Source organism: Ambystoma mexicanum, chromosome 11 (assembly GCF_040938575.1).
Source record: "Ambystoma mexicanum isolate Mex_15411 chromosome 11, UKY_AmexF1_1, whole genome shotgun sequence".
NCBI classification, from domain to species: Eukaryota; Metazoa; Chordata; class Amphibia; order Caudata; family Ambystomatidae; genus Ambystoma; species Ambystoma mexicanum.
This window is the reverse complement of record NC_090934.1, coordinates 824,561,549-824,580,526: the sequence shown is the minus strand read 5'-3', so window position 1 is coordinate 824,580,526 and position 18,978 is coordinate 824,561,549. Positions and strand designations below refer to the sequence as shown.

Genomic DNA, 18,978 nt, shown 5'->3' with positions numbered 1-18,978 from the left:
TCTCGGGCGTGACTGTACCTTTCATAGGAGATGTGCTAATCCCCAAACCCTCTTCCTTTGTCCCAGTAATCTGTCCTAGGGCCTCTAGCAAGTTGTTTTCTGAAACAAAGCTTACCTGAACATCCTGTAAAATTGGTAACTTTTCAGTAGCAGTACAGTGCAGTATATAGCATTCCTGTTGCGCACAGCATCTAGATCCAAAAATTGCTTACTCTACCCCAGAAATTAGAATTCACCCAGTCAAACAGAGGGATCTATAAAGATCATGGCAAGTAGTTAACATAAGCTACTTCCCCCAAGTTCTCTTGGTGCACTCTGCTGCCCTCTTTTAACAGAAGAATGCAACTGCAGGTCCTGCTTCTCAGCAAGGTACCTACATATAGAATCCTTGGTGCACTCTTGCTAAATCTGCTGGAATGTGTCTTCTATTGTGCCCAAGGTGGTTGTGTATTTGGGGACTCAGGGAAGCAAGGGAGCAGTCTAATGCACTGCAGTGCTAAGAGAGGCATGCCTTTTTCAGAAAAAAGTTCAGGTTTTCTGCCAATCAGAAAAAAATAGCAATGCAATCAGGCCAAAGGCAGAACACACATGCCAGTGAGTCTCTGTGGCGCAATTGGTTAGCGCGTTCGGCTGTTAACCGAAAAGACGCTGCTGTTTTTGGCACAAAGACACAGAGTGTTCCACTCAGTAAACCTGAGTCATTTCTCCCGTGTTCTCTGGGTTCAGCCTACTGTCCCCTTTTAACACAAGTGTGCAACTGTGGCTTTCTCCTCATAGCAAGTTATGCCTACACAGAGGGCATTTGGTGCACTGTTGATGGGCTCTGTCCTCTACTAAATCCCCTGTGTTTGTGGATTACGGGAGGTAGGGAAGTACTTGATACCCTGATTTGCTGTGGGAAATAGAGCTATTTTAGAAATATTTTCAGGTTGCCTGGGGAGCATAAGCACACAGCACACCAATCAGGCCCCAGTGTAAGCACTGCATGAGTCTCTGTGGCGCAATCGGTTAGCACGTTCGGCTGTTAACCGAAAGGTTGGTGGTTCAAGCCCACCCAGGGACGATGCATTTTGGCTCAAAAATTCAGCATGACCAACTATGAACTTCTGTTTACCTCTCGCAGGTCTCGTCTGCTGACGTCCATAAAATCCAATAAACTGCAAGCAATTCTTCTCGCTTGCTTTAGTTTTTCAAAATTTGCCATTCAATTCATAAACATCAAGACTTCATGGGAAGGGTTTGGCTGCAGCGTGTACTGATGCACAGAAGGAAGCTATCCTAGCCAGTCTACTTAAAGAAGCAATGAGGCTCTGCAGGTGCATGTACGTCTCCTACCTTTATTCTGTCATCAGACACACCAGGTGGACTGCCACTAGGACCTCGTGGCGCAATGGTAGGGCGTCTGACTCCAGATCAGAAGGTTGCGTGTTCAAATCACGTCGGGGGCATATTTGCTTTTCCCACTCTGAAATACAAAATTGCTCTTCAGTATCTCGTTATTTCAACCTGACTGCGTCTTTGTGCTCTGGGCCTAGTTGTTCTGGCGTTTCGAATGTAAGCTTTGCAGCAGGGAAGTATCATATTGACAGACACCCATGAAGGACATGGTCAACCTTTAAAGCAGGCCAATCTCTATGTTTTACTGGATGCAGCAGAAGTATTTCCTCTTTACCATCTCTTCAAGTGGGCCTGACTGATGTGCTGTTTTGTGCACGCTACGTGGGCTTTGTAAAGCATACCTCTGCCATTTGCATGGCCTCCTAGCGCTGTCAATATTTTCGTGTAATCGCTGAATGCTGCACTGTCCTGGGAACTCTAGGTGTGACTAAAGGATATATGCTGGGGCCCCGAAAGGGGGTCGGCAGTCTAGTGGCAATGCCCATCACTTTGTAGTTTGGGTTTGTGAGTTCAGGTACCGGTCTGGTGTCAGAAAACTGTAAGCGCCCTCCCAATCAACTGTCGGTCCTGGATTGTGAGGATTTCCCCTTATACTGGTCTCAGTAGACACATTTCCATTTTACTTTTTCAATCTCGCATTGCCTATTTCTCTCTCTCTCATAGATACATTATAGACAAGAGAGACATTGTCAGCGAGAGGGTTGCACAGCACCTTCCCCCATTTCCCTAAGTGCATTGCATGGGGCTCTGGGAGGCGTGCACATTTGTCTGAAACACAAAGATCCACTGGCAATAAAAGGCGTAGGACCCCAGTTCGCATTTCTTAGAATTTGAGGAGGCACTCAGAGTTGTCTCGGGCGTGACTGTACCTTTCATAGGAGATGTGCTAGTCCCCAAACCCTCTTCCTTTGTCCCAGTAATCTGTCCTAGGGCCTCTAGCAAGTTGTTTTCTGAAACAAAGCTTACCTGAACATCCTGTAAAATTGGTAACTTTTCAGTAGCAGTACAGTGCAGTATATAGCATTCCTGTTGCGCACAGCATCTAGATCCAAAAATTGCTTACTCTACCCCAGAAATTAGAATTCACCCAGTCAAACAGAGGGATCTATAAAGATCATGGCAAGTAGTTAACATAAGCTACTTCCCCCAAGTTCTCTTGGTGCACTCTGCTGCCCTCTTTTAACAGAAGAATGCAACTGCAGGTCTTGCTTCTCAGCAAGGTACCTACATATAGAAACCTTGGTGCACTCTTGCTAAATCTGCTGGAATGTGTCTTCTATTGTGCCCAAGGTGGTTGTGTATTTGGGGACTCAGGGAAGCAAGGGAGCAGTCTAATGCACTGCAGTGCTAAGAGAGGCATGCCTTTTTCAGAAAAAAGTTCAGGTTTTCTGCCAATCAGAAAAAAATAGCAATGCAATCAGGCCAAAGGCAGAGCACACATGCCAGTGAGTCTCTGTGGCACAATTGGTTAGCGCGTTCGGCTGTTAACCGAAAAGACGCTGCTGTTTTTGGCACAAAGACACAGAGTGTTCCACTCAGTAAACCTGAGTCATTTCTCCCGTGTTCTCTGGGTTCAGCCTACTGTCCCCTTTTAACACAAGTGCGCAACTGTGGCTTTCTCCTCATAGCAAGTTATGCCTACACAGAGGACATTTGGTGCACTGTTGATGGGCTCTGTCCTCTACTAAATCCCCTGTGTTTGTGGATTAGGGGAGGTAGGGAAGTGCTTGATACCCTGATTTGCTGTGGGAAATAGAGCTATTTTAGAAATATTTTCAGGTTGCCTGGGAAGCATAAGCAAACAGCACACCAATCAGGCCCCTGTGTAAGAACTGCATGAGTCTCTGTGGCGCAATCGGTTAGCGCGTTCGGCTGTTAACCGAAAGGTTGGTGTTTCAAGCCCACCCAGGGACGGTGCATTTTGGCTCAAAAATTCAGCGTGACCAACTATGGACTTCTGTTTACCTCTCGCAGGTCTCGTCTGCTGACGTCCAAAAAATCCAATAAACTGCAAGCAATTCTTCTCGCTTGCTTTAGTTTTTCAAAACTTGCCATTCAATTCATAAACATCAAGACTTCATGGGAAGGGTTTGGCTGCAGCGTGTACTGATGCACAGAAGGAAGCTATCCTAGCCAGTCTACTTAAAGAAGCAATGAGGCTTTGCAGGTGCATGTACGTCTCCTACCTTTATTCTGTCATCAGACACACCAGGTGGACTGCCGCAAGGACCTCGTGGCGCAATGGTAGCGCGTCTGACTCCAGATCAGAAGGTTTCGTGTTCAAATCACGTCGGGGGCATATTTGCTTTTCCCAGTCTGAAATATAAAATTGCTCTTCAGTATCTCGTTATTTCAACCTGACTGCATCTTTGTGCTCTGGGCCTAGTTGTTCTGGCGTTTCGAATGTAAGCTTTGCAGCAGGGAAGTATCATATTGACAGACACCCATGAAGGACATGGTCAACCTTTAAAGCAGGCCAATCTCTATGTTTTACTGGATGCAGCAGAAGTATTTCCTCTTTACCATCTCTTCAAGTGGGCCTGACTGATGTGCTGTTTTGTGCACGCTACGTGGGCTTTGTAAAGCATACCTCTGCCATTTGCATGGCCTCCTAGCGCTGTCAATATTTTCGTGTAATCGCTGAATGCTGCACTGTCCTGGGAACTCTAGGTGTGACTAAAGGATATATGCTGGGGCCCCGAAAGGGGGTCGGCAGTCTAGTGGCAATGCCCATCACTTTGCAGTTTGGGTTTGTAAGTTCAGGTACCGGTCTGGTGTCAGAAAACTGTAAGCGCCCTCCCAATCAACTGTCGGTCCTGGATTGTGAGGATTTCCCCTTATACTGGTCTCAGTAGACACATTTCCATTTTACTTTTTCACTCTCGCATTGCCTATTTCTCTCTCTCTCATAGATACATTATAGACAAGAGAGACATTGTCAGCGAGAGGGTTGCACAGCACCTTCCCCCATTTCCCTAAGTGCATTGCATGGGGCTCTGGGAGGCGTGCACATTTGTCTGAAACACAAAGATCCACTGGCAATAAAAAGCGTAGGTCCCTAGTTTGCATTTCTTAGAATTTGAGGTGACACTCAGAGTTGTCTCGGGCGTGACTGTACCTTTCATAGGAGATGTGCTAATCCCCAAACCCTCTTCCTTTGTCCCAGTAATCTGTCCTAGGGCCTCTAGCAAGTTGTTTTCTGAAACAAAGCTTACCTGAACATCCTGTAAAATTGGTAACTTTTCAGTAGCAGTACAGTGCAGTATATAGCATTCCTGTTGCGCACAGCATCTAGATCCAAAAATTGCTTACTCTACCCCAGAAATTAGAATTCACCCAGTCAAACAGAGGGATCTATAAAGAGCATGGCAAGTAGTTAACATAAGCTACTTCCCCCAAGTTCTCTTGGTGCACTCTGCTGCCCTCTTTTAACAGAAGAATGCAACTGCAGGTCTTGCTTCTCAGCAAGGTACCTACATATAGAAACCTTGGTGCACTCTTGCTAAATCTGCTGGAATGTGTCTTCTATTGTGCCCAAGGTGGTTGTGTATTTGGGGACTCAGGGAAGCAAGGGAGCAGTCTAATGCACTGCAGTGCTACGAGAGGCATGCCTTTTTCAGAAAAAAGTTCAGGTTTTCTGCCAATCAGAAAAAAATAGCAATGCAATCAGGCCAAAGGCAGAACACACATGCCAGTGAGTCTCTGTGGCACAATTGGTTAGCGCGTTCGGCTGTTAACCGAAAAGACGCTGCTGTTTTTGGCACAAAGACACAGAGTGTTCCACTCAGTAAACCTGAGTCATTTCTCCCGTGTTCTCTGGGTTCAGCCTACTGTCCCCTTTTAACACAAGTGCGCAACTGTGGCTTTCTCCTCATAGCAAGTTATGCCTACACAGAGGACATTTGGTGCACTGTTGATGGGCTCTGTCCTCTACTAAATCCCCTGTGTTTGTGGATTAGGGGAGGTAGGGAAGTGCTTGATACCCTGATTTGCTGTGGGAAATAGAGCTATTTTAGAAATATTTTCAGGTTGCCTGGGAAGCATAAGCAAACAGCACACCAATCAGGCCCCTGTGTAAGAACTGCATGAGTCTCTGTGGCGCAATCGGTTAGCGCGTTCGGCTGTTAACCGAAAGGTTGGTGTTTCAAGCCCACCCAGGGACGATGCATTTTGGCTCAAAAATTCAGCGTGACCAACTATGGACTTCTGTTTACCTCTCGCAGGTCTCGTCTGCTGACGTCCAAAAAATCCAATAAACTGCAAGCAATTCTTCTCGCTTGCTTTAGTTTTTCAAAACTTGCCATTCAATTCATAAACATCAAGACTTCATGGGAAGGGTTTGGCTGCAGCGTGTACTGATGCACAGAAGGAAGCTATCCTAGCCAGTCTACTTAAAGAAGCAATGAGGCTTTGCAGGTGCATGTACGTCTCCTACCTTTATTCTGTCATCAGACACACCAGGTGGACTGCCGCAAGGACCTCGTGGCGCAATGGTAGCGCGTCTGACTCCAGATCAGAAGGTTTCGTGTTCAAATCACGTCGGGGGCATATTTGCTTTTCCCAGTCTGAAATATAAAATTGCTCTTCAGTATCTCGTTATTTCAACCTGACTGCATCTTTGTGCTCTGGGCCTAGTTGTTCTGGCGTTTCGAATGTAAGCTTTGCAGCAGGGAAGTATCATATTGACAGACACCCATGAAGGACATGGTCAACCTTTAAAGCAGGCCAATCTCTATGTTTTACTGGATGCAGCAGAAGTATTTCCTCTTTACCATCTCTTCAAGTGGGCCTGACTGATGTGCTGTTTTGTGCACGCTACGTGGGCTTTGTAAAGCATACCTCTGCAATTTGCATGGCCTCCTAGCGCTGTCAATATTTTCGTGTAATCGCTGAATGCTGCACTGTCCTGGGAACTCTAGGTGTGACTAAAGGATATATGCTGGGGCCCCGAAAGGGGGTCGGCAGTCTAGTGGCAATGCCCATCACTTTGCAGTTTGGGTTTGTAAGTTCAGGTACCGGTCTGGTGTCAGAAAACTGTAAGCGCCCTCCCAATCAACTGTCGGTCCTGGATTGTGAGGATTTCCCCTTATACTGGTCTCAGTAGACACATTTCCATTTTACTTTTTCACTCTCGCATTGCCTATTTCTCTCTCTCTCATAGATACATTATAGACAAGAGAGACATTGTCAGCGAGAGGGTTGCACAGCACCTTCCCCCATTTCCCTAAGTGCATTGCATGGGGCTCTGGGAGGCGTGCACATTTGTCTGAAACACAAAGATCCACTGGCAATAAAAAGCGTAGGTCCCTAGTTTGCATTTCTTAGAATTTGAGGTGACACTCAGAGTTGTCTCGGGCGTGACTGTACCTTTCATAGGAGATGTGCTAATCCCCAAACCCTCTTCCTTTGTCCCAGTAATCTGTCCTAGGGCCTCTAGCAAGTTGTTTTCTGAAACAAAGCTTACCTGAACATCCTGTAAAATTGGTAACTTTTCAGTAGCAGTACAGTGCAGTATATAGCATTCCTGTTGCGCACAGCATCTAGATCCAAAAATTGCTTACTCTACCCCAGAAATTAGAATTCACCCAGTCAAACAGAGGGATCTATAAAGATCATGGCAAGTAGTTAACATAAGCTACTTCCCCCAAGTTCTCTTGATGCACTCTGCTGCCCTCTTTTAACAGAAGAATGCAACTGCAGGTCTTGCTTCTCAGCAAGGTACCTACATATAGAAACCTTGGTGCACTCCTGCTAAATCTGCTGGAATGTGTCTTCTATTGTGCCCAAGGTGGTTGTGTATTTGGGGACTCAGGGAAGCAAGGGAGCAGTCTAATGCACTGCAGTGCTAAGAGAGGCATGCCTTTTTCAGAAAAAAGTTCAGGTTTTCTGCCAATCAGAAAAAAATAGCAATGCAATCAGGCCAAAGGCAGAACACACATGCCAGTGAGTCTCTGTGGCGCAATTGGTTAGCGCGTTCTGCTGTTAACCGAAAAGACGCTGCTGTTTTTGGCACAAAGACACAGAGTGTTCCACTCAGTAAACCTGAGTCATTTCTCCCGTGTTCTCTGGGTTCAGCCTACTGTCCCCTTTTAACACAAGTGCGCAACTGTGGCTTTCTCCTCATAGCAAGTTATGCCTACACAGAGGGCATTTGGTGCACTGTTGATGGGCTCTGTCCTCTACTAAATCCCCTGTGTTTGTGGATTACGGGAGGTAGGGAAGTACTTGATACCCTGATTTGCTGTGGGAAATAGAGCTATTTTAGAAATATTTTCAGGTTGCCTGGGGAGCATAAGCAAACAGCACACCAATCAGGCCCCAGTGTAAGCACTGCATGAGTCTCTGTGGCGCAATCGGTTAGCGCGTTCGGCTGTTAACCGAAAGGTTGGTGGTTCAAGCCCACCCAGGGACGATGCATTTTGGCTCAAAAATTCAGCATGACCAACTATGAACTTCTGTTTACCTCTCGCAGGTCTCGTCTGCTGACGTCCAAAAAATCCAATAAACTGCAAGCAATTCTTCTCGCTTGCTTTAGTTTTTCAAAACTTGCCATTCAATTCATAAACATCAAGACTTCATGGGAAGGGTTTGGCTGCAGCGTGTACTGATGCACAGAAGGAAGCTATCCTAGTCAGTCTACTTAAAGAAGCAATGAGGCTCTGCAGGTGCATGTACGTCTCCTACCTTTATTCTGTCATCAGACACACCAGATGGACTGCCACTAGGACCTCGTGGCGCAATGGTAGGGCGTCTGACTCCAGATCAGAAGGTTGCGTGTTCAAATCACGTCGGGGGCATATTTGCTTTTCCCACTCTGAAATACAAAATTGCTCTTCAGTATCTCGTTATTTCAACCTGACTGCATCTTTGTGCTCTGGGACTAGTTGTTCTGGCGTTTCGAATGTAAGCTTTGCAGCAGGGAAGTATCATATTGACAGACACCCATGAAGGACATGGTCAACCTTTAAAGCAGGCCAATCTCTATGTTTTACTGGATGCAGCAGAAGTATTTCCTCTTTACCATCTCTTCAAGTGGGCCTGACTGATGTGCTGTTTTGTGCACGCTACGTGGGCTTTGTAAAGCATACCTCTGCCATTTGCATGGCCTCCTAACGCTGTCAATATTTTCGTGTAATCGCTGAATGCTGCAGTGTCCTGGGAACTCTAGGTGTGACTAAAGGATATATGTTGGGGCCCCGAAAGGGGGTCGGCAGTCTAGTGGCAATGCCCATCACTTTGCAGTTTGGGTTTGTGAGTTCAGGTACCGGTCTGGTGTCGGAAACCTGTAAGCGCCCTCCCAATCAACTGTCGGTCCTGGATTGTGAGGATTTCCCCTTATACTGGTCTCAGTAGACACATTTCCATTTTACTTTTTCACTCTCGCATTGCCTATTTCTCTCTCTCTCATAGATACATTATAGACAAGAGAGACATTGTCAGCGAGAGGGCTTCACAGCACCTTCCCCCATTTCCCTAAGTGCATTGCAAGGGGCTCTGGGAGGCGTGCACATTTGTCTGAAACACAAAGATCCCCTAGCAATAAAAGGCGTAGGACCCCAGTTCGCATTTCTTAGAATTTGAGGAGGCACTCAGAGTTGTCTCGGGCGTGACTGTACCTTTCATAGGAGATGTGCTAATCCCCAAACCCTCTTCCTTTGTCCCAGTAATCTGTCCTAGGGCCTCTAGCAAGTTGTTTTCTGAAACAAAGCTTACCTGAACATCCTGTAAAATTGGTAACTTTTCAGTAGCAGTACAGTGCAGTATATAGCATTCCTGTTGCGCACAGCATCTAGATCCAAAAATTGCTTACTCTACCCCAGAAATTAGAATTCACCCAGTCAAACAGAGGGATCTATAAAGAGCATGGCAAGTAGTTAACATAGGCTACTTCCCCCAAGTTCTCTTGGTGCACTCTGCTGCCCTCCTTTAACAGAAGAATGCAACTGCAGGTCTTGCTTCTCAGCAAGGTACCTACATATAGAAACCTTGGTGCACTCTTGCTAAATCTGCTGGAATGTGTCTTCTATTGTGCCCAAGGTGGTTGTGTATTTGGGGACTCAGGGAAGCAAGGGAGCAGTCTAATGAACTGCAGTGCTACGAGAGGCATGCCTTTTTCAGAAAAAAGTTCAGGTTTTCTGCCAATCAGAAAAAAATAGCAATGCAATCAGGCCAAAGGCAGAACACACATGCCAGTGAGTCTCTGTGGCACAATTGGTTAGCGCGTTCGGCTGTTAACCGAAAAGACGCTGCTGTTTTTGGCACAAAGACACAGAGTGTTCCACTCAGTAAACCTGAGTCATTTCTCCCGTGTTCTCTGGGTTCAGCCTACTGTCCCCTTTTAACACAAGTGCGCAACTGTGGCTTTCTCCTCATAGCAAGTTATGCCTACACAGAGGACATTTGGTGCACTGTTGATGGGCTCTGTCCTCTACTAAATCCCCTGTGTTTGTGGATTAGGGGAGGTAGGGAAGTGCTTGATACCCTGATTTGCTGTGGGAAATAGAGCTATTTTAGAAATATTTTCAGGTTGCCTGGGAAGCATAAGCAAACAGCACACCAATCAGGCCCCAGTGTAAGCACTGCATGAGTCTCTGTGGCGCAATCGGTTAGCGCGGTCGGCTGTTAACCGAAAGGTTGGTGGTTCAAGCCCACCCAGGGACGATGCATTTTGGCTCAAAAATTCAGCATGACCAACTATGAACTTCTGTTTACCTCTCGCAGGTCTCGTCTGCTGACGTCCAAAAAATCCAATAAACTGCAAGCAATTCTTCTCGCTTGCTTTAGCTTTTCAAAACTTGCCATTCAATTCATAAACATCAAGACTTCATGGGAAGGGTTTGGCTGCAGCGTGTACTGATGCACAGAAGGAAGCTATCCTAGCCAGTCTACTTAAAGAAGCAATGAGGCTCTGCAGGTGCATGTACGTCTCCTACCTTTATTCTGTCATCAGACACACCAGGTGGAGTGCCGCATGGACCTCGTGGCGCAATGGTAGCGCGTCTGACTCCAGATCCGAAGGTTTCGTGTTCAAATCACGTCGGGGTCATATTTGCTTTTCCCACTCTGAAATATAAAATTGCTCTTCAGTATCTCGTTATTTCAACCTCACTGCATCTTTGTGCTCTGGGCCTAGTTGTTCTGGCGTTTCGAATGTAAACTTTGCAGCAGGGAAGTATCATATTGACAGACACCCATGAAGGACATGGTCAACCTTTAAAGCAGGCCAATCTCTATGTTTTACTGGATGCAGCAGAAGTATTTCCTCTTTACCATCTCTTCAAGTGGGCCTGACTGATGTGCTGTTTTGTGCACGCTACGTGGGCTTTGTAAAGCATACCTCTGCCATTTGCATGGTCTCCTAGCGCTGTCAATATTTTCGTGTAATCGCTGAATGCTGCACTGTCCCGGGAACTCTAGGTGTGACTAAAGGATATATGCTGGGGCCCCGAAAGGGGGTCGGCAGTCTAGTGGCAATGGGCATCACTTTGCAGTTTGGCTTTGTGAGTTCAGGTACCGGTCTGGTGTCGGAAACCTGTAAGCGCCCTCCCAATCAACTGTCGGTCCTGGATTGTGAGGATTTCCCCTTATACTGGTCTCAGTAGACACATTTCCATTTTACTTTTTCACTCTCGCATTGCCTATTTCTCTCTCTCTCATAGATACATTATAGACAAGAGAGACATTGTCAGCGAGAGGGTTGCACAGCACCTTCCCCCATTTCCCTAAGTGCATTGCATGGGGCTCTGGGAGGCGTGCACATTTGTCTGAAACACAAAGATCCACTGGCAATAAAAGGCGTAAGACCCCAGTTCGCATTTCTTAGAATTTGAGGAGGCACTCAGAGTTGTCTCGGGCGTGACTGTACCTTTCATAGGAGATGTGCTAATCCCCAAACCCTCTTCCTTTGTCCCAGTAATCTGTCCTAGGGCCTCTAGCAAGTTGTTTTCTGAAACAAAGCTTACCTGAACATCCTGTAAAATTGGTAACTTTTCAGTAGCAGTACAGTGCAGTATATAGCATTCCTGTTGCGCACAGCATCTAGATCCAAAAATTGCTTACTCTACCCCAGAAATTAGAATTCACCCAGTCAAACAGAGGGATCTATAAAGATCATGGCAAGTAGTTAACATAAGCTACTTCCCCCAAGTTCTCTTGGTGCACTCTGCTGCCCTCTTTTAACAGAAGAATGCAACTGCAGGTCCTGCTTCTCAGCAAGGTACCTACATATAGAATCCTTGGTGCACTCTTGCTAAATCTGCTGGAATGTGTCTTCTATTGTGCCCAAGGTGGTTGTGTATTTGGGGACTCAGGGAAGCAAGGGAGCAGTCTAATGCACTGCAGTGCTAAGAGAGGCATGCCTTTTTCAGAAAAAAGTTCAGGTTTTCTGCCAATCAGAAAAAAATAGCAATGCAATCAGGCCAAAGGCAGAACACACATGCCAGTGAGTCTCTGTGGCGCAATTGGTTAGCGCGTTCGTCTGTTAACCGAAAAGACGCTGCTGTTTTTGGCACAAAGACACAGAGTGTTCCACTCAGTAAACCTGAGTCATTTCTCCCGTGTTCTCTGGGTTCAGCCTACTGTCCCCTTTTAACACAAGTGCGCAACTGTGGCTTTCTCCTCATAGCAAGTTATGCCTACACAGAGGGCATTTGGTGCACTGTTGATGGGCTCTGTCCTCTACTAAATCCCCTGTGTTTGTGGATTACGGGAGGTAGGGAAGTACTTGATACCCTGATTTGCTGTGGGAAATAGAGCTATTTTAGAAATATTTTCAGGTTGCCTGGGGAGCATAAGCAAACAGCACACCAATCAGGCCCCAGTGTAAGCACTGCATGAGTCTCTGTGGCGCAATCGGTTAGCGCGTTCGGCTGTTAACCGAAAGCTTGGTGGTTCAAGCCCACCCAGGGACGATGCATTTTGGCTCAAAAATTCAGCATGACCAACTATGAACTTCTGTTTACCTCTCGCAGGTCTCGTCTGCTGACGTCCAAAAAATCCAATAAACTGCAAGCAATTCTTCTCGCTTGCTTTAGTTTTTCAAAACTTGCCATTCAATTCATAAACATCAAGACTTCATGGGAAGGGTTTGGCTGCAGCGTGTACTGATGCACAGAAGGAAGCTATCCTAGCCAGTCTACTTAAAGAAGCAATGAGGCTCTGCAGGTGCATGTACGTCTCCTACCTTTATTCTGTCATCAGACACACCAGGTGGACTGCCACTAGGACCTCGTGGCGCAATGGTAGGGCGTCTGACTCCAGATCAGAAGGTTGCGTGTGCAAATCACGTCGGGGGCATATTTGCTTTTCCCACTCTGAAATACAAAATTGCTCTTCAGTATCTCGTTATTTCAACCTGACTGCATCTTTGTGCTCTGGGCCTAGTTGTTCTGGCGTTTCGAATGTAAGCTTTGCAGCAGGGAAGTATCATATTGACAGACACCCATGAAGGACATGGTCAACCTTTAAAGCAGGCCAATCTCTATGTTTTACTGGATGCAGCAGAAGTATTTCCTCTTTACCATCTCTTCAAGTGGGCCTGACTGATGTGCTGTTTTGTGCACGCTACGTGGGCTTTGTAAAGCATACCTCTGCCATTTGCATGGCCTCCTAGCGCTGTCAATATTTTCGTGTAATCGCTGAATGCTGCACTGTCCTGGGAACTCTAGGTGTGACTAAAGGATATATGCTGGGGCCCCGAAAGGGGGTCGGCAGTCTAGTGGCAATGCCCATCACTTTGCAGTTTGGGTTTGTGAGTTCAGGTACCGGTCTGGTGTCGGAAACCTGTAAGCGCCCTCCCAATCAACTGTCGGTCCTGGATTGTGAGGATTTCCCCTTATACTGGTCTCAGTAGACACATTTCCATTTTACTTTTTCACTCTCGCATTGCCTATTTCTCTCTCTCTCATAGATACATTATAGACAAGAGAGACATTGTCAGCGAGAGGGTTGCACAGCACCTTCCCCCATTTCCCTAAGTGCATTGCATGGGGCTCTGGGAGGCGTGCACATTTGTCTGAAACACAAAGATCCACTGGCAATAAAAGGCGTAGGACCCCAGTTCGCATTTCTTAGAATTTGAGGAGGCACTCAGAGTTATCTCCGGCGTGACTGTACCTTTCATAGGAGATGTGCTAATCCCCAAACCCTCTTCCTTTGTCCCAGTAATCTGTCCTAGGGCCTCTAGCAAGTTGTTTTCTGAAACAAAGCTTACCTGAACATCCTGTAAAATTGGTAACTTTTCAGTAGCAGTACAGTGCAGTATATAGCATTCCTGTTGCGCACAGCATCTAGATCCAAAAATTGCTTACTCTACCCCAGAAATTAGAATTCACCCAGTCAAACAGAGGGATCTATAAAGATCATGGCAAGTAGTTAACATAAGCTACTTCCCCCAAGTTCTCTTGGTGCACTCTGCTGCCCTCTTTTAACAGAAGAATGCAACTGCAGGTCTTGCTTCTCAGCAAGGTACCTACATATAGAAACCTTGGTGCACTCTTGCTAAATCTGCTGGAATGTGTCTTCTATTGTGCCCAAGGTGGTTGTGTATTTGGGGACTCAGGGAAGCAAGGGAGCAGTCTAATGCACTGCAGTGCTAAGAGAGGCATGCCTTTTTCAGAAAAAAGTTCAGGTTTTCTGCCAATCAGAAAAAAATAGCAATGCAATCAGGCCAAAGGCAGAGCACACATGCCAGTGAGTCTCTGTGGCACAATTGGTTAGCGCGTTCGGCTGTTAACCGAAAAGACGCTGCTGTTTTTGGCACAAAGACACAGAGTGTTCCACTCAGTAAACCTGAGTCATTTCTCCCGTGTTCTCTGGGTTCAGCCTACTGTCCCCTTTTAACACAAGTGCGCAACTGTGGCTTTCTCCTCATAGCAAGTTATGCCTACACAGAGGACATTTGGTGCACTGTTGATGGGCTCTGTCCTCTACTAAATCCCCTGTGTTTGTGGATTAGGGGAGGTAGGGAAGTGCTTGATACCCTGATTTGCTGTGGGAATTAGAGCTATTTTAGAAATATTTTCAGGTTGCCTGGGAAGCATAAGCAAACAGCACACCAATCAGGCCCCAGTGTAAGCACTGCATGAGTCTCTGTGGCGCAATCAGTTAGCGCGTTCGGCTGTTAACCGAAAGGTTGGTGGTTCAAGCCCACCCAGGGACGGTGCATTTTGGCTCAAAAATTCAGCGTGACCAACTATGGACTTCTGTTTACCTCTCGCAGGTCTCGTCTGCTGACGTCCAAAAAATCCAATAAACTGTAAGCAATTCTTCTCGCTTGCTTTAGTTTTTCAAAACTTGCCATTCAATTCATAAACATCAAGACTTCATGGGAAGGGTTTGGCTGCAGCGTGTACTGATGCACAGAAGGAAGCTATCCTAGCCAGTCTACTTAAAGAAGCAATGAGGCTCTGCAGGTGCATGTACGTCTTCTACCTTTATTCTGTCATCAGACACACCAGGTGGATTGCCACAAGGACCTCCTGGCGCAATGGTAGCGCGTCTGACTCCAGATCAGAAGGTTGTGTGTTCAAATCACGTCGGGGTCATACTTCCTTTTCCCACTCTGAAATACAAAATTGCTCTTCAGTATCTCGTTATTTCAACCTGACTGCATCTTTGTGCTCTCGGCCTAGTTGTTCTGGCGTTTCGAATGTAAGCTTTGCAGCAGGGAAGTATCATATTGACAGACACCCATGAAGGACATGGTCAACCTTTAAAGCAGGCCAATCTCTATGTTTTACTGGATGCAGCAGAAGTATTTCCTCTTTACCATCTCTTCAAGTGGGCCTGACTGATGTGCTGTTTTGTGCACGCTACGTGGGCTTTGTAAAGCATACCTCTGCCATTTGCATGGCCTCCTAGCGCTATCAATATTTTCGTGTAATCGCTGAATGCTGCACTGTCCTGGGAACTCTAGGTGTGACTAAAGGATATATGTTGGGGCCCCGAAAGGGGTTCGGCAGTCTAGTGGCAATGGGCATCACTTTGCAGTTTGGGTTTGTGAGTTCAGGTACCAGTCTGGTGTCGGAAACCTGTAAGCGCCCTCCCAATCAACTGTCGGTCCTGGATTGTGAGGATTTCCCCTTATACTGGTCTCAGTAGACACATTTCCATTTTACTTTTTCACTCTCGCATTGCCTATTTCTCTCTCTCTCATAGATACATTATAGACAAGAGAGACATTGTCAGCGAGAGGGTTGCACAGCACCTTCCCCCATTTCCCTAAGTGCATTGCATGGGGCTCTGGGAGGCGTGCACATTTGTCTGAAACACAAAGATCCACTGGCAATAAAAGGCGTAGGACCCCAGTTCGCATTTCTTAGAATTTGAGGATGCACTCAGAGTTGTCTCGGGCGTGACTGTACCTTTCATAGGAGATGTGCTAATCCCCAAACCCTCTTCCTTTGTCCCAGTAATCTGTCCTAGGGCCTCTAGCAAGTTGTTTTCTGAAACAAAGCTTACCTGAACATCCTGTAAAATTGGTAACTTTTCAGTAGCAGTACAGTGCAGTATATAGCATTCCTGTTGCGCACAGCATCTAGATCCAAAAATTGCTTACTCTACCCCAGAAATTAGAATTCACCCAGTCAAACAGAGGGATCTATAAAGAGCATGGCAAGTAGTTAACATAAGCTACTTCCCCCAAGTTCTCTTGGTGCACTCTGCTGCCATCTTTTAACAGAAGAATGCAACTGCAGGTCTTGCTTCTCAGAAAGGTACCTACATATAGAAACCTTGGTGCACTCTTGCTAAATCTGCTGGAATGTGTCTTCTATTGTGCCCAAGGTGGTTGTGTATTTGGGGACTCAGGGAAGCAAGGGAGCAGTCTAATGCACTGCAGTGCTAAGAGAGGCATGCCTTTTTCAGAAAAAAGTTCAGGTTTTCTGCCAATCAGAAAAAAATAGCAACGCAATCAGGCCAAAGGCAGAACACACATGCCAGTGAACCTGTGGCACAATTGGTTAGCGCGTTTGGCTGTTAACCGAAAAAACGCTGCTGTTTTTGGCACAAAGACACAGAGTGTTCCACTCAGTAAACCTGAGCCATTTCTCCCGTGTTCTCTGGGTTCAGCCTACTGTCCCCTTTTAACACAAGTGCGCAACTGTGGCTTTCTCCTCATAGCAAGTTATGCCTATACAGAGGACATTTGGTGCACTGTTGATGGGCTCTGTCCTCTACTAAATCCCCTGTGTTTGTGGATTAGGGGAGGTAGGGAAGTGCTTGATACCCTGATTTGCTGTGGGAAAAAGGGCTATTTTAGAAATATTTTCAGGTTGCCTGGGAAGCATAAGCAAACAGCACACCAATCAGGCCCCAGTGTAAGCACTGCATGAGTCTCTGTGGCGCAATCGGTTAGCGCGTTCGGCTGTTAAACGAAAGGTTGGTGGTTCAAGCCCACCCAGGGACGATGCATTTTGGCTCAAAAATTCAGCATGACCAACTATGAACTTCTGTTTACCTCTCGCAGGTCTCGTCTGCTGACGTCCAAAAAATCCAATAAACTGCAAGCAATTCTTCTCGCTTGCTTTAGTTTTTCAAAACTTGCCATTCAATTCATAAACATCAAGACTTCATGGGAAGGGTTTGGCTGCAGCGTGTACTGATGCACAGAAGGAAGCTATCCTAGCCAGTCTACTTAAAGAAGCAATGAGGCTCTGCAGGTGCATGTACGTCTCCTACCTTTATTCTGTCATCAGACACACCAGGTGGATTGCCACAAGGACCTCGTGGCGCAATGGTAGCCGTCTCACTCCAGATCAGAAGGTTGTGTGTTCAAATCACGTCGGGGTCATACTTCCTTTTCCCACTCTGAAATACAAAATTGCTCTTCAGTATCTCGTTATTTCAACCTGACTGCATCTTTGTGCTCTGGGCCTAGTTGTTCTGGCGTTTCGAATGTAAGCTTTGCAGCAGGGAAGTATCATATTGACAGACACCCATGAAGGACATGGTCAACCTTTAAAGCAGGCCAATCTCTATGTTTTACTGAATGCAGCAGAAGTATTTCCTCTTTACCATCTCTTCAAGTGGGCCTGACTGATGTGCTGTTTTGTGCACGCTACGTGGGCTTTGTAAAGTATACCTCTGCCATTTGCATGGCCTCCTAGCGCTATCAATATTTTCGTGTAATCGCTGAATGCTGCACTGTCCTGGGAACTCTAGGTGTGACTAAAGGATAAATGTTGGGGCCCCGAAAGGGGTTCGGCAGTCTAGTGGCAATGGGCATCACTTTTCAGTTTGGGTTTGTGAGTTCAGGTACCGGTCTGGTGTCGGAAACCTGTAAGCGCCCTCCCAATCAACTGTCGGTCCAGGATTGTGAGGATTTCCCCTTATACTGGTCTCAGTAGACACATTTCCATTTTACTTTTTCACTCTCGCATTGCCTATTTCTCTCTCTCTCATAGATACATTATAGACAAGAGAGACATTGTCAGCGAGAGGGTTGCACAGCACCTTCCCCCATTTCCCTAAGTGCATTGCATGGGGCTCTGGGAGGCGTGCACATTTGTCTGAAACACAAAGATCCACTGGCAATAAAAAGCGTAGGACCCCAGTTCGCATTTCCTAGAATTTGAGGAGGCACTCAGAGTTGTCTCGGGCGTGACTGTACCTTTCATAGGAGATGTGCTAATCCCCAAACCCTCTTCCTTTGTCCCAGTAATCTGTCCTAGGGCCTCTAGCAAGTTGTTTTCTGAAACAAAGCTTACCTGAACATCCTGTAAAATTGGTAACTTTTCAGTAGCAGTACAGTGCAGTATATAGCATTCCTGTTGCGCACAGCATCTAGATCCAAAAATTGCTTACTCTACCCCAGAAATTAGAATTCACCCAGTCAAACAGAGGGATCTATAAAGATCATGGCAAGTAGTTAACATAAGCTACTTCCCCCAAGTTCTCTTGGTGCACTCTGCTGCCCTCTTTTAACAGAAGAATGCAACTGCAGGTCTTGCTTCTCAGCAAGGTACCTACATATAGAAACCTTGGTGCACTCTTGCTAAATCTGCTGGAATGTGTCTTCTATTGTGCCCAAGGTGGTTGTGTATTTGGGGAGTCAGGGAAGCAAGGGAGCAGTCTAATGCACTGCAGTGCTAAGAGAGGCATGCCTTTTTCAGAAAAAAGTTCAGGTTTTCTGCCAATCAGAAAAAAATAGCAATGCAATCAGGCCAAAGGCAGAACACACATGCCAGTGAGTCTCTGTGGCACAATTGGTTAGCGCGTTCGGCTGTTAACCGAAAAGACGCTGCTGTTTTTGGCACAAAGACACAGAGTGTTCCACTCAGTAAACCTGAGTCATTTCTCCCGTGTTCTCTGGGTTCAGCCTACTGTCCCCTTTTAACACAAGTGCGCAACTGTGGCTTTCTCCTCATAGCAAGTTATGCCTACACAGAGGACATTTGGTGCACTGTTGATGGGCTCTGTCCTCTACTAAATCCCCTGTGTTTGTGGATTAGGGGAGGTAGGGAAGTGCTTGATACCCTGATTTGCTGTGGGAAATAGAGCTATTTTAGAAATATTTTCAGGTTGCCTGGGAAGCATAAGCAAACAGCACACCAATCAGGCCCCTGTGTAAGAATTGCATGA

At 46.4% G+C, this 18,978-nt stretch overlaps 12 non-coding genes across 12 annotated transcripts; all 12 read left to right on the top strand.

The window, feature by feature from the left end:
• Positions 1-989: 989 nt before the first annotated feature.
• On the top strand, positions 990-1,063 carry TRNAN-GUU (transfer RNA asparagine (anticodon GUU)). Its single transcript has one exon. It is a non-coding gene; the product is annotated as a tRNA-Asn (tRNA).
• A 313-nt stretch (positions 1,064-1,376) lies between these two features.
• TRNAW-CCA (transfer RNA tryptophan (anticodon CCA)) lies at positions 1,377-1,448 on the top strand. The gene has a single exon. It is a non-coding gene; the product is annotated as a tRNA-Trp (tRNA).
• A 1,790-nt stretch (positions 1,449-3,238) lies between these two features.
• Positions 3,239-3,312, top strand: TRNAN-GUU (transfer RNA asparagine (anticodon GUU)). The gene has a single exon. It is a non-coding gene; the product is annotated as a tRNA-Asn (tRNA).
• A 313-nt stretch (positions 3,313-3,625) lies between these two features.
• TRNAW-CCA (transfer RNA tryptophan (anticodon CCA)) lies at positions 3,626-3,697 on the top strand. The gene has a single exon. It is a non-coding gene; the product is annotated as a tRNA-Trp (tRNA).
• A 1,790-nt stretch (positions 3,698-5,487) lies between these two features.
• On the top strand, positions 5,488-5,561 carry TRNAN-GUU (transfer RNA asparagine (anticodon GUU)). Its single transcript has one exon. It is a non-coding gene; the product is annotated as a tRNA-Asn (tRNA).
• A 313-nt stretch (positions 5,562-5,874) lies between these two features.
• Positions 5,875-5,946, top strand: TRNAW-CCA (transfer RNA tryptophan (anticodon CCA)). Its single transcript has one exon. It is a non-coding gene; the product is annotated as a tRNA-Trp (tRNA).
• A 1,790-nt stretch (positions 5,947-7,736) lies between these two features.
• On the top strand, positions 7,737-7,810 carry TRNAN-GUU (transfer RNA asparagine (anticodon GUU)). The gene has a single exon. It is a non-coding gene; the product is annotated as a tRNA-Asn (tRNA).
• Positions 7,811-8,123: 313 nt separating this feature from the next.
• TRNAW-CCA (transfer RNA tryptophan (anticodon CCA)) lies at positions 8,124-8,195 on the top strand. The gene has a single exon. It is a non-coding gene; the product is annotated as a tRNA-Trp (tRNA).
• Positions 8,196-9,985: 1,790 nt separating this feature from the next.
• Positions 9,986-10,059, top strand: TRNAN-GUU (transfer RNA asparagine (anticodon GUU)). Its single transcript has one exon. It is a non-coding gene; the product is annotated as a tRNA-Asn (tRNA).
• A 2,175-nt stretch (positions 10,060-12,234) lies between these two features.
• On the top strand, positions 12,235-12,308 carry TRNAN-GUU (transfer RNA asparagine (anticodon GUU)). Its single transcript has one exon. It is a non-coding gene; the product is annotated as a tRNA-Asn (tRNA).
• Positions 12,309-14,483: 2,175 nt separating this feature from the next.
• TRNAN-GUU (transfer RNA asparagine (anticodon GUU)) lies at positions 14,484-14,557 on the top strand. Its single transcript has one exon. It is a non-coding gene; the product is annotated as a tRNA-Asn (tRNA).
• Positions 14,558-14,870: 313 nt separating this feature from the next.
• Positions 14,871-14,942, top strand: TRNAW-CCA (transfer RNA tryptophan (anticodon CCA)). Its single transcript has one exon. It is a non-coding gene; the product is annotated as a tRNA-Trp (tRNA).
• Positions 14,943-18,978: the final 4,036 nt, after the last annotated feature.